The sequence below is a fragment of the Ochotona princeps genome, chromosome 1 (assembly GCF_030435755.1).
Source record: "Ochotona princeps isolate mOchPri1 chromosome 1, mOchPri1.hap1, whole genome shotgun sequence".
Taxonomy (NCBI): domain Eukaryota; kingdom Metazoa; phylum Chordata; class Mammalia; order Lagomorpha; family Ochotonidae; genus Ochotona; species Ochotona princeps.
Genome location: NC_080832.1, coordinates 109164485 through 109178138, shown reverse-complemented (window position 1 = coordinate 109178138; position 13654 = coordinate 109164485). Strand labels below are relative to the sequence as shown.

The 13654-nt window shown below is 45.8% G+C and overlaps 1 protein-coding gene across 1 annotated transcript in view; it reads right to left on the bottom strand.

The window, feature by feature from the left end:
- BTBD9 (BTB domain containing 9) overlaps positions 1–11741 on the bottom strand; it is a 452784-nt gene extending 441043 nt beyond the window's left edge. Inside the window, exon 1 of the mRNA XM_058663652.1 lies at positions 11326–11741. The gene's annotated coding sequence lies outside the window, so the exon portion shown is untranslated. The remainder of the gene's footprint in view (positions 1–11325) is intronic.
- Between the last annotated feature and the right edge of the window lie 1913 nt (positions 11742–13654).

Genomic DNA, 13654 nt, shown 5'->3' with positions numbered 1-13654 from the left:
CTAGAAGCCATTAGGCTCACATTAAAAAAACGAACACACTGAATTCTAGTTGATGAGTATAATTTTCACAAATTCTAGTCAGTGGATACCATTTTCACCAAGGTATGGATTAGCAAGGTTGAATAAATTTCTGGAGATTGCAGCTACATGCAAATAAGTGAATATGTTGTCCACAAAGCGAGTTAGACTCTCACTATTGAAGAAAGGCTAAAGGGAAAAGTCCTTAGACCAACTGGGGTAGTTGAGCAAAAGGAAGCATGTAAGTAATGCCTTAGGAATCATGCAAGGATCAGAAGCATGGCAGGTTCTGAGAACTCCAAACAGCAATATGATCTGACATTTACAGAAAAACACAGAAGTGAGGCACTAGAAAATAACTAAATTGGCTACAGTCTAGTCAAGCAACCAGTCACCTGATTACAGCTTGCCCAGTAAATTGCTTACTGCTTATCAACAAAGTGGCTGCAAGGCTCTCAGCAACCAACCCACACTCAGTTACTATGATTAAATTCTATTTTGGTTTGGTCAGCTAGGCCCAATACAGGAGCCCAGTCCACGTCAATGGCCTCTTAAATATTTAACAGGAATTGCATATGTGAAAGGGAGAATGGACGGAACAAGCCCCATAGCGTATGGTTGGAACTGGAGGTGTTGCTGTGAGCTCATCATTTTTTTTTTTTTAAGATTTATTTTTATTGTAAAGTCAGATTTACAGAGAGAACGAGAGACAGAGAGAAAAAGATCTTCCACCCACTGGTTCATTCCACAATGGCTTCCACAACTGAAATTGAGCTGATTCAGAAGCCAGGAGAACTGGCACCCATATGGGATCCTGGGTGTACAAGGTGAGGATTTGGCCACTAGGCTGTCGCACCAGCCCCAGTAAACTCATCACTTTTAGTATAGATATCACAAAATACAGAAAGAACACACATGGCCCTCAGTTAAACCACTTACTATGAGGGCATGGAATGCAGTGATGCCCCAGTAGCTTGAGCACACACTACACTGAGATCTGATTTCTAAAACCATCTAATTCCACAGGGGAAACTCAGATGACCCTGAACTATCCTGAGATTCCAGAAAACAAAGAAGGTATCGAAGAACAATGACAACTTGTCAAAACACCACCCAAGCAGTTTGAAAGAGTTCCCACTGATCAACTTGGAACACATTGAAAAAAAAAAAGACAGTAAAGAATTACAACCCACTGAACATACGATTCGAGATCAGAAATATTAATCGATTATGTAATGTGGGAAAAGCCAACTAATAACTGTACAGGAATGTTGCTGGAATTAGCTAATCTTAATGTAACAATCATATCAATAACTAATTAAAGACTAATTATCAAGAGATGCCAAAACAAATCAGTCCAAGTATGAGTACAGATTTATATAGTCTCAAATTATTTCCCACAAAGGAAAAACAGTAATTAATGTCAAACAAATTTTATAGTGAAGAAATCAGTAGGATTCACATTAATATCAAATTAAATCTCCAACAATGACACAACCAAAATCAATAGCTGCTGGAAGCACTGAGAAAACATACCACAGCCCTGAATTCCTGCCAAAAATGCATAATGTGGATCTACTCATGACCAGACAAACCTCAAATGAGTCTATTTAAAAAAGGAAAGAAATCTGACATATTTCAAAATGTCAGTGTTGTAAAAAAAATTTTTTTGAAGCAACTCAATACATATCTGAATGCACCTCATGGTTAATTTTGTTTTTGTTGTTGTTTGTTTTGGTTTAAAGACTTCTTTTATTTGAAAGGTAGATTTGTAGAGACACAGATCTTTAATGCACTGGTTAAACTCCCCAAATAGCCTTAACGATCAGGGCTGGGACAAACTGAAGCCAGGAGTCTGGAACTCCATTTGGTCTCCCACACAGGCAGCAGGGTCCAAAGCCCTGGACCACCTTCTGCTTTTTCCCCAGGAACATTATCAGGAAGCTGGGCGGAAAGAAAAGCAGAAAGAATTGAAACCAGCTCTGTAAGATACTGATGTTGCAGGGCCCGGCAGCATGGCCTAGCGGCTAAAGTCCTCGCCTTGAAAGCCCCGGGATCCCATATGGGCACCGGTTCTAATCCCGGAGGCTCCACTTCCCATCCAGCTCCCTGCTTGTGGCCTGGGAAAGCAGTCAAGGACAGCACAAAGCTTTGGGACCCTGCACCCGCGTGGGAGACCCGGAAGAGGTTCCAGGTTCCCGGCATCGGATTGGTGCGTACCGGCCCGTTGCGGCTCACTTGGGGAGTGAAACATCGGATGGAAGATCTTCCTCTCTGTTGTCTCTCCTCCTCTCTGTATATCCGGCTTTCCAATAATAATAAAATCTTTAAAAAAAAAAAAGATACTGATGTTGCAGGCAGCAACTTAACCTGCTGTGCCACAAGGCCAGCCACTGGTTTTATATTGTTTTGTTTTGTTTTGTTTTGTTTTGCTAAAAAACAAATCGTCATGCATAAGCCAATCACAACTAATGCAGTATGAACAAGGCCTGCAGATTAGATGGCAATATTTGATGATCATAAAATGTTTAAGAAGAAAATACCTTTGTTTTTTGGAAACCTGCATTGACGGTTTGGGTACTTTAACTGTAACTTTCTATCAAACAGTTCAGGAGCAAAAGATGGGAGACAGAAAGGGATCCAACAAATGTGGTAAGATATAAACATCTGGGGGATGTGATAAATGAGGGTTACATGGGAAATTTTTGTACTATTCTTGCAACTTTTCTGTATGTACAGAATGAGGTTAAAATTAAAATAGTAAGTGCACACTTGACTTTCATTAGAAGTAGGGGTGGTAAATTAAGATTTGGACAATGTCTGAAGAGACAGTGTCAGAATGTAACACTGAAATGTATTTTGAAGTTCCCTCAATTAAATCCATCATATTCTATGTACATCTTCTAAAGAAGGAAATTAGGAATAAAATAAATCTACTTTAGGCCTCATATAATGAGAGAAGTTTGTAAAGTACGCAGGGGAATTCAATACAAATCAGAAGACTTATCTAAGGCATTCGACCCAGCCAGTACGTTGGGACACCTGTCAAGACAGGGGCCAAACTAACACTTCTATTTCAAAGAGTAGAAGGTAAATAAGGTGAATTAGCTTGCCTAGGAATGTGTCATTCTGTTTTAGATTTGTTACTAAAACTAAATATAAACAGAACTATAAAAACATAAATGTATAAAAGAGGAAAAAATGGAAGTATTCTTGCTGCATTAGCACCAAAGATAGTGTGGCAGATGAAAAGCTTCAAGGACTCTAATATAAATTTGCAATTTATGGAAACTTGTCCTACGTTTTAAAAGTTATCTTTTCTTTAAAACATTTCAAAAAAAGAAAGTGTGAATACACACAAAATCACATAATCAGGGCCTGGCGGCATGGCCTAGCGGCTAAAGTCCTTGCCTTGAAAGCCCCGGGATCCCATATGGGTGCCAGTTCTAATCCCAGCAGCTCCACTTCCCATCCAGCTCCCTGCCTGTGGCCTGGGAAAGCAGTCGAGGATGGCCCAAAGCTTTGGGACCCACATGGGAGACCCGGAAGGGGTTCCTGGTCCCGGCATCGGATTGGCGCGTACCGGCCCGTTGCGACTCACTTGGGGAGTGAAACATCGGATGGAAGATCTTCCTCTCTGTCTCTCCTCCTCTCGGTATATCCAGCTTTCTAATAATAATAAAATCTTTAAAAAAAAAAAATCACATAATCAGCACAAAGGATTTCAGCTGAAGAAATGCCCTCAGGGCCCGGTGGCATGGCCTAGCGGCTAAAGTCCTCACCTTGAATGCCCCGGGATCCCATATGGGTGCCGGTTCTTATCCCAGCAGCTCCACTTCCCATCCGGCTCCCTGCTTGTGGCCTGGGAAAGCAGTAGAGGACAGCCCAAAGCCTTGGGACCCTGCACCCATGTGGGAGACCTGGAAGAGGTTCTTGGCTCCTGGCTTCGGATTGGCACAGCACCGACCATTGCGGCTCACTTGGGGAGTGAATCATCGAATGGAAGATCTTCCTCTCTGTCTCTCCTCCTCTCTGTATATCCGGCTTTCCAATAATAATAAATAAATCTTTAAATATATATATATATAAAATAAAAAAAAGAAACAGAAATGCCCTCAGATGAAACAGTTTTAATGATTAGTTAAAACTACAGCCACAGGGGCCAGCACTGTGGCATAGCCGGTGAAGCAATCACAAATCCCATACGGTCCTAGCCCCGTCTGTTTAGGAAATCTGGGTAACAACCAGAGAATGGAAGGTCTTTCTCTCTGTAACATTTTCAAGTAAATAAATAAATCTTTATAACTAAATAAATTTCCAGGAATGTATAAAATAGGTCCAAAAAGGAGTAAATCCATCAAAATGCAAGAGACAAATGAAATCAGAATAATTGCGTTAAGGCATTAGTAGAACATTTTTGTTCTGTAGATTAGAAAGTAAACGCCGGAGCCTGCAAAGTGGAATATCAGACAAATCCTCTACCTGCAGCGCAGGCATCCCATATGGGCGTGTAAACTGGCTGTTCCACCTCCAATCCACCGCTGCTTTCGGTCTGGGAAAGCAGCAGCAGATGGATGGCTCAAGTCCTTGGGTCCCTGCACCCACGTGGGAGACCCAAGCTCCTGGCTCCTGGCTTTAGATGGCCCAGCTCTGCTATTGTGACCATCTGGGGAGTGAATCAGAGAATGGAAGATCCCATGTTTGTTTGTGTTCTCTCTCGCTCTCTCCTCCTCCTCTCCATAAATCTGCTTTTCAAATAAAATTAAATCATGGAAAAAAAATGAAATGCTTGGGTGGTATGGGGAGAAAGGAGGCATACAGTGGGGTGAGAGTTTTAGGAATTTTAAGAGTTCTGGATTTACTTTAAATGCCATTAGCTTGAAAAACGGCAAGTCCTCCTGTAATGTCTGTCCTTATCAATATAAGCTTAAGATTGCAAAAGTCAGGCATCTTCCCCTGACACTATGTATACAGACACAGAATTCACTCTAAAGCGAATCTCAAGAGATCGGATCAATTATTTCTCCAGGTCCAGCACTTCACACATTCCTGGTGCATAGTAAATACATAATCAATCAATGTAAGTGGAATAAATGAGAACAAGCACCTAGGAAGCATGGTGAACAGCCAGCTCCAATTTAACTTCTGAAACCCTTTTACAAATATTTATAACTGCACAGCTGGCTTTATTTCCTTATGTAATGGAACTCCTTTATGTAACTTCCTATCTAGGAACTGGACTGGTATTTGTCCTATGCCCAAAGTCCTCAGTAAATGTGACTCATAAGACCAAAGTTACATCAGTAAACAAGAAATCTGTCCTCAGAACCAGACTATACATCCAAGTGCCCACAATTACACCTCTCCTTTTTTTTCCCTTTGTATTGGCCCATGACATTCACCTAGCTATGAACTCTCCAGGAATAGCAAGAATATTCATGTTACATTCTTCCCTTCTAAAACTCCAGGCAGGACACAAACTGGAATCTTGGGACATTTTTAACAATTGCTTTGCAAGATGCATTATCATTGCTTTTTAAAAGGCGGAGGGGTTGGAGTTGTTGTACAGTGGGTAAATTCACCACCTGCAATGCTAACATCCCATATGGCCATAGGTTTGAGTCCCTCTTCTTTTTTTTTTTTTAACATTTATTTATTTTTATTGGAAAGGCCCATATACAGAGAGGAGGAGAGACAGAGAGCAAGATCTTCCCTCCAATGGTTCACTCTCCAAGCAGCTGCAGTGACTGGAGCTGAGCCAATCTGAAGCCAGGAGCCAGGAGCTTCCTCCGGGTCTCGACCTACGTGGGTGCATGGTCCCAATACGTTTGGCTGTCCTCGACTGCATTCCCAGGCCACAAGCAGGGAGCTGATTGGGAAGCAGGGCTGCCCAAATTAGAAGAGGCGCTCATATAGGATCCCGGTGCGTTCAAGGTGAGGACTTTAACCACTACGCTATTGTGCCGGGCCCAGAGTCCCACTTCTGATCCAGCTCCCTGCTAACAGCCTGGGATGGGCAAGAGAAGAGGGCTCAAGTGCATGACTGCTCTACTTTTAATCCAGTGCCCTGCTAATGATCTGGGAAGTACAGTGGAAGATGGCCAAAGTATTCAGGCACCTGCCACCCACCTAGGAGACAAGAACGATGCTCCTGGCTTTGGGCTGGCCCAGCCCCAGGCATTGCAGCCATTTGGGGAGTGAACCTGCAGATGGAAGATCTTTTTCTCCAGGTCTCCCTGACTGTCGAGTGAATAAATAAATCTTCTTTAAAAGGCGGGGGGTGGGACAGCCTTCTTCTAACACAAAATCAAATACAGAGCTACACCTCAAATTTTTTCTGCAATTCTTTTGTGTGTAAAATTAGAAAGTGTCCTTGCTGTGATTCAGCAGACAGGAGAGGATGAATGACATCTGTGTGTGAAGTACATTCGACCATGCCCAAGGATGGTATTATACTGCTTCAAAGGTTCCCTGAAGCTCTGCCATGTCCCAGGCATCACACTAGATTCTGGAGAAGATGAAAAGAATAAAAGGAGGTCTACGGCATTAGAAATCATACTGGTGAACGTAGAAAGTTTCCCCTAAACTCGCTCCTGGCTCTCCATTAAATCCCAACCTCTTTGTTAGGGTTTCCGCTGGCTCCTCTTCGCCCTCCACCCCCTAAGTCAATAGTTCGCAGAGTGTGGTGCTGGGAACAGCAATATCAGCAACCCCAACAACACCAGGGAACTTGCGAGAACTGCAGCTGCTCAAGCCCCTATCCAGACATCCCAGAGCTGAAACTACTAGGGGACCCACACACCTACATTCTACCAGGACCCCGAGGTGTTTCTGATGAGTGCTTAAGTTTGACAACTGCTCTGATTTGAGTGGGTCCCCCAAAGTTCTGTGCTCGGAACTTTGCTCCCAATGCAATGGTGTTGAGAGGAGGGGTCGTCAAGAGGTCACTATGCTGGAAGGGCTCTGTCGTCACACGCGATTTCATGGTGTTAGCACAAGGATGTGCTAGTTAGCAAAGGAACAGCTCGGCCCACAGCCGTCCCTCACCCTCTGCCATGTGCTCACACGAGCAGGCCCTCCCATCCTGGAAGTCCAGACCGCCAGGACACTGACAATACAAACTTGTTCTTCATCAGTTCTCTACATCCCAATATTACATTACAGCAGCACAGAGCAAACTAAGACAAGAACAGATCTAAGTTTAAACACCAATTTAAATGATTTTCCAAAAGGCTCATTCACTGTCCTTCCCAGTTTTCTCTGCATTGTTTGAGAGTGGCTGGACCTTTACCTATTGCTTCTACATGTACTACTACATAACCACATAAGGGATCTTTAGAATGCCCATGGGAGATACATAGTTAAAATAAAAAAATTTAAAAAACCTTTTTGTGCCAAATTAAACTTTGTTACAAACTTCTTGAATTATCCTCATAATAATAACAGCAGCTACTTTCTAAACATTTATAAGCTAAGAATGTGAATGTTGCTGCACACATGGGCAAATCAGAATTTCTACAATAACTGGCTAGTTCAGAAAAGGAGTTCAGGATTAGAGAGGTTAAATAACTTGCCCAAGATCACCCAGCCAATAAATGGCTTAACACAGATTTAACCTCAGGTTTTCGTAATGTCCAAGTCCTCAAACTACCCCATTAATGTGCTCCTAAAGGCTGAGACTCATAGCCTGGACTGCAACTGACAACTGTCGTTAATCCTCATAGAAACCCAAAAAAATCTCGCTCAACTCCTCACATTTAAATTAACATGCATTCTCTCCTCTACAAACCGATTCTGTATTTTTCAACCTAGTGTTCTTAGAGTCAAGCAGTAGCTCGTGCGAGTTATGTCACCCTTGACTTCTCACACTCGCTCACCTCTAGTTGATCATAAAATTCAGACTTCAACATTTAAAACATCTCTCAGGCATTTTGCCACAACGGTCTAGTAAAGCCTTTATATGGCTAAGGGCACCCATGTTGCTCAGTTCTGGTCCCACTGCTTCCAATTTCACCTTCCTAATGCACATCATGGGAAACAGCAGGTGATGCAACCCATGCGGAAGACACAGAATGATTTACCAACTTGAGCATGGCCAAGCCCCAGCTGCTGCAGGCATTTGGGGGGCAAGGCAAAAGATCCTTCCATCCTTCCTCTCTCTCTTTTTCAAATGAAATTTAAAAAAAAAAGTTAAAGTTCTACAATCTCCATTCCCAATGCCCTCTTTCAGACCATCAATTCTAACGCAATCTGCACATGAACAGTTAATCTTCCCATCTGATTCTTCTTCCCACCACTCTCCAGGGCCAATTCATTAGGGGCGAGCTAGAGTCTAGGCATTATGGAATGCAGAAGACACCCTCATAATCCAATTCCAAAAATGTCTTTCCTATTTTACCTCTACAGCCACGCAACAAGCCTACAACAAACAACTCAGGCTGTTTCAGTCAATTCACAGTAACCCTGTTTGCTGTTCCTGCAGCCTGAAATGTTCTCTTTCCCTTTATATATAGAAAAATTCTACTCAACTTCCAGGGTGTAGTTCCACCCTCTTCGATGCTTTCTTTGACTATCAATTCTTCCAAAAAAAAAAACAACAATCTATTCCCCCAGAGATTTCACTCATTCCCAAAGTGAATAACTTATCACAATAAATAATGGTTAGTGGTTTGTCTCCTGCCATAAAAAATTAGTATGTCAGAGAGTATATTGTGCTTTATTCATCTATGTCTTTCTAGCACCCGACAGGGTGGCTGGCCTTAGCAAGTACTCAATAAATATTTGCTGAGTTGTTAAATAATGCAACATTAGCTGTTGTAACTTTACACGTCTTAACAATTTAACTTCAGGAGTACACAACACTCAAAAGATGTTATAAAACCAAAGGTTCAATACTCAGCACTGTGTCTTTATTCTCAATTCTTCATCAGGTTTTTTTTAAGGTTTATTTATTGATTTAGTTAGTTGAAAGGCAGTAACAGAGACAGGACAGACAGCAAGATAGAGATCTTCAACGCACTACTTTATTCCCCAGACACTGGCCAAAGCCAGGGACCAGGAACTTCATTCAGTCTCTCATGAGAGTGGCAGGTCCCAAGTACTTGTGACATCATTTGCTGCTTTTCCAGGAGCATTAGCAGGAAGCTGGACTGGAAGGGGATGAGTCAAGACTCACTGGCACTTCAGGAGGGCCTGAAGAGGTGGCTTAAGGCACTGCACCACAACACCCACAACACTCAACCTTGTTAATATTTTTTAGTATCCTTCTTCATGCACTTTACAAGTAATATTTTTATTTGCATTTTCTATAGGATCAGCAGCAACTACACACCTCATAGCCACTGCTTAAAAAAAATCTCACACAAAACTGTGTCACTGTGCATGGCTGGGTGACTACTTTTGATACATTTCAGTAACTTTCTGACAGAATAGCCCAAGCAGCACCTCAAGCAGATTTTACAAATCCAAACACGTGTTACTGATTACCTAAGATATAGGCACACCGTGAGGCATTTATTCCAATTAGTAACAAATTGAAACAATGTAACAATTCACTCTAAGGCTATACTGCAATTAACACAACTCCATCCTACCCTGGGAACAGCTGTCTGTTATATCAGTGGGGCACTTTTAAGCCTCAATTAGTCCTTAATGTTTTTTTCCTTCCCAACCTGCTAAACCCTATTTCTTTAATATTTCAGTTTCAGAGACTTCTGCTCCCATCACCAAACACCTAAGTCTCCTCAGTATACCGTCCATCAACCAAATTCACACCATTTTCTCAGTACATAGTTTCTTGCTTCTGTTCTAATCCAAAATTTATCCTCTTCCAAAGACCTCCCTAACTCAGCCCAAACATCCCATCTTTTCTAAATTCCTGCAGGGCTGAAAAGTACTCCGAGGGTTCACACACAGCTCTTGTTTCCGTACTACCTCATTTGCTTCCACAATTCTTTTAGAAATACACACGTGCATTCTTTTCCCAGCTAGATCATTTGCTCTTGAAGGAAAAAGCCAGCCCTTCCATCATGTCACTCCCTAGTCCTCTTGCTACATCTGGTCTAACAGCGGGGATAAAAGACTCATCCGTGAGGTACTCACAGCTTCCGTGCAGGGCAAACCATTATGCCTCAATTAGGCAAGGTGGTATCTCGCAAATATCTCTTGCAGACCAACCTTGCAGCAAGCAGCTGTCCAGCTGCTGGACACAAGCCGGGCAGAGGAAAGCACAGGTGGAACTCAGAGTTGCTGAGCTGAAAGGAGGTTAGGACTGCCTCCAGCACCCAAGAACCTTGGCCAATAAAGCACTTCACAGAGCCTCAGCTGTTATCGGAATCTCGGAATTCTAGAGTTGGATGAGCACTCTGAAACTGGGGAAAATTATGATTTCAGTGTGACCGCTCTAACACTGTTAGAGGACGCTGACACCTTCCCTGACTCCAACAACTCCAATCACCAGCCACATCCCAGGAAGGAGACTGGGTCATCTTGCATTAGACTCCTCTATGCAGCCCACACGCTGGATACAACTTCTGCTTGCTGCCCAGCCTGTACAGCTTTTAGGAAACACCAAAACAGTGTGCTCACACTTGCTAGGCCCTACCCAGAACCAAACCAAACCAAACCAAACCAAAACACACGGTTCTAGAAAACGTTTACAGTTTCGAGTTTAGATGAAAGCAACAAGTGAGGAGGCAGGGTAGCTCCCTGGGTCTCTAAGGCGCCAGGAGCCGAGAAGCCGAGGAGCACATACATGCCAGACTGCAAGCCGTGTGCAACAGGTGCGCCGCCCACCAGGCTACCCGGCCCAGTCGTCGTGGGTGTGTCTGAGGCTGCACGCAGGCACTGATTCACAACTCTCTCCTTGACAACCGGCTGGGTCCTACTCCCGAGCACCGTGGTTAGGGGGAACGAGGGCCGGCAGTGCCAAACTTTCCGACCCCCAGCCCCAGTCCGGGGGTCCCCGGTTCCGCCTCCTCTCCGTCTGAGGCAGAACGCAGGGCTGCCGAGAGAACCCAGACTTCTTCCAAGTCGTCTGTGGGGCAGCCTCCGGGTCATTCCAGGCTTCTCAACACCCACCCCCGACTTCCAGGCCCACCAAGCTCCCACCACCCTCTCCGCCCCCTCCCCTAACGCTTCCCGGAGCGCCGGGGCCCAGGAGCTGACCCTCAACAGCCCCCGTTCCCATCCCTTCCCCGCCCCCGGAAAAAGCGGCTTGGAGGGGCGTGGAGCGGCGCGCGCCGCCGGGCTCGCGCAGCAGGTGCGGCCAGGCCCCACCTCTCCGGCGACAAGCCCCTGCTCACTCACCCCGACGATGTTCCTCAGCGACCTAGCCGCCCCTTCCGCCTCCTGCGCACCCGCCTCGTAGCCGCCGCCCCCTCGGCCGCTGCCGTCGCCGCCGTCCTCGCCGCCGCCGCCGCCGCCGCGGCGCGCGCCCGCTCCCACGCACAGCGCCGTGGCCGCGCACGCGCCTCTGCGCGCTGGCGTCACTTAGCAACCGGTCGGCCGCGAGCTGGCTAGTCCCAGGGTGAGGGGTGTCCGGGGTCGCCTTGGGCGGGTTCACCAGGTGTTTCTCTCACTGACCCCGACCCCAAGGCCTTTTCCTGAGCAAGTCGCCCAGGGTGTGGCTCCCCTGCCGGCACTTGGCCGCGGAGGAGGAGGCAGGTCAGCACACGTCACTGTGTGGCGTCATCGCGCGCGTCACTACAGATGGGAAGACCCGGGCGCCGGTGGTGGTTCTGGAAGACCCGGACGCCGGTGGTCGTTCTAGAAGACCCCGGGCGCCAGTGGTGGTTCTGGGAGACCCGGGCGCCGATGGTGGCCCGGTCCAGAACTGGCACAGGCTCGATCGGCAGCTTGTGTGAGCTGCAGGAAGCTTCTCCGAGGAGCAGACGAGAAGGGCGTGGGGTGCTGGGGGACACTTCGCAGCAGGGCGAGAAGACTCCCCTGACCCAGCTTCCCCGCTCTTTTAAAGTTCGTCCCGTCTCCCCTGGAGGACTGCGAAGCAGAAAACAGACTCATGTAGGAAAAGGTTTTGTGACGTCTGATTGATGCCCATCTGGCTTCAAAATGACTCACAAAGAAGGACTGAGGGCGAGAGCTGTGAAGAACCTGGACTTTGTCACTGAGGCTGGGTGATGTTGGACAGTCAGTTCCCCGTGGGGCTTGGGCAAACCGGGGCACCAGAGTGGGGGACCTGGGGCAGACTCATTGGGAAAGGACTTAGTTCCAGGCCAAGCAGACTTCCTGAGTACAAATAGAACATGAAGCCAATTTTGAGGCCATTGGAGGAATCCAGTGAAGATGGATTAAGAACCTGAGCAGTGGGAAAGCAGAAGAGGCGCTGGATGTGAAGTGGTCGACTTGACAACATTGACACATGGGCAGGCCGGGTCTCCAGTGTGAGCGCTGGGGTTGGTGGGAGTGCCATTCAAGTAAGATTAAGGCAGGTGGGCTAGCAACAGATGACTAAGTTACTAAATAGTGGTGGTGACATGGCTAGGGAGGGTGACCAGAAATGTGCAGGATAGGATGCTGAGTTCAAATGTGGGTGTGCTTATTAAACACCTAGTCACTAATCGGTGTCCCCTTCTGTGTGGAGTGACATCATCAGCGTGGTCATCCTGGCTGCTCACTGCACCTGTGCCCACTGTGGAGGACCGAGAGCCTACTTCACTGATGAACTGAGAAGGAGAGATAGGCATGGGAAGTATGTTTCATTCTTTTTCACATAAAAGAACTGCCTTCTGGGAACTCTCTTAGGTGGGTTTCTCTGCTTCTCCAGAGGAAAGTTACTTAGCCCCAGGCCACAGAGCAAAATTCCAGCGTTTACCATGAGGAAATCCCCGCCACAGGTCATGGCCAAGCTTTGCCAGGCCTGTGGGACAGAATCATGCTCCCTGTCAGCCCCCTTGTGAGTGATGCCCCTATTCTGACCCCTAGAACCTGCATCGTTACATGGCAAAGGGAGCTGTACAGATGGGCCTCCTGAGTTAAGAGTCTGAGGAGATGAGCCTTAATGGCTGAGGTCAAAGCAGGACGGTCCCAAAGGAAATGTGGGGATGGGAGCGGAAGTGAGAGAGACAAGCAGAAAGGTGTGCATTAATATATATGAACTGTGCAAGGGAGACCAGCATACCAGGAAGTAAAGGTAACCAGGCATGCTGTGGCTTTACTCCCCAAGAAAAGGAAGACTCCCAATGAAATTTAGACCTCTGTGTTACAATACTAGGTTTTCTGCCTTATGAGTGACTATCATGTCATGATACATTTAAATGTCAGTTAAACTTGTAACTGGTAGTAAGGACTATACTGTTGTGATAATATGGACCAGAGGCGGCAAGAGGGAAAAATGAGAGGGGTAAAACCCTGTATCTGCAAAAAGTGTATCATGAGGAGAAAAAAAATAATTTTAAATGAAAAGAAAATGCTACACTGTTGACCTCCAGCTAGATCCAAGGATGGCCAACAACCCTACAGTAGGAGGAGGGGCCTTTCTGCCAAGGGCCATTTGGAGATGTATAACCTAAATCATGGGCCATACAAAAATTGATTTACAAATTAGCGTGCTTCAAATGTATTAAATTTCAAATCCCTGGCCCGGCACCGTGGCCTAGTGGCTAAAGTCCTCACCTTG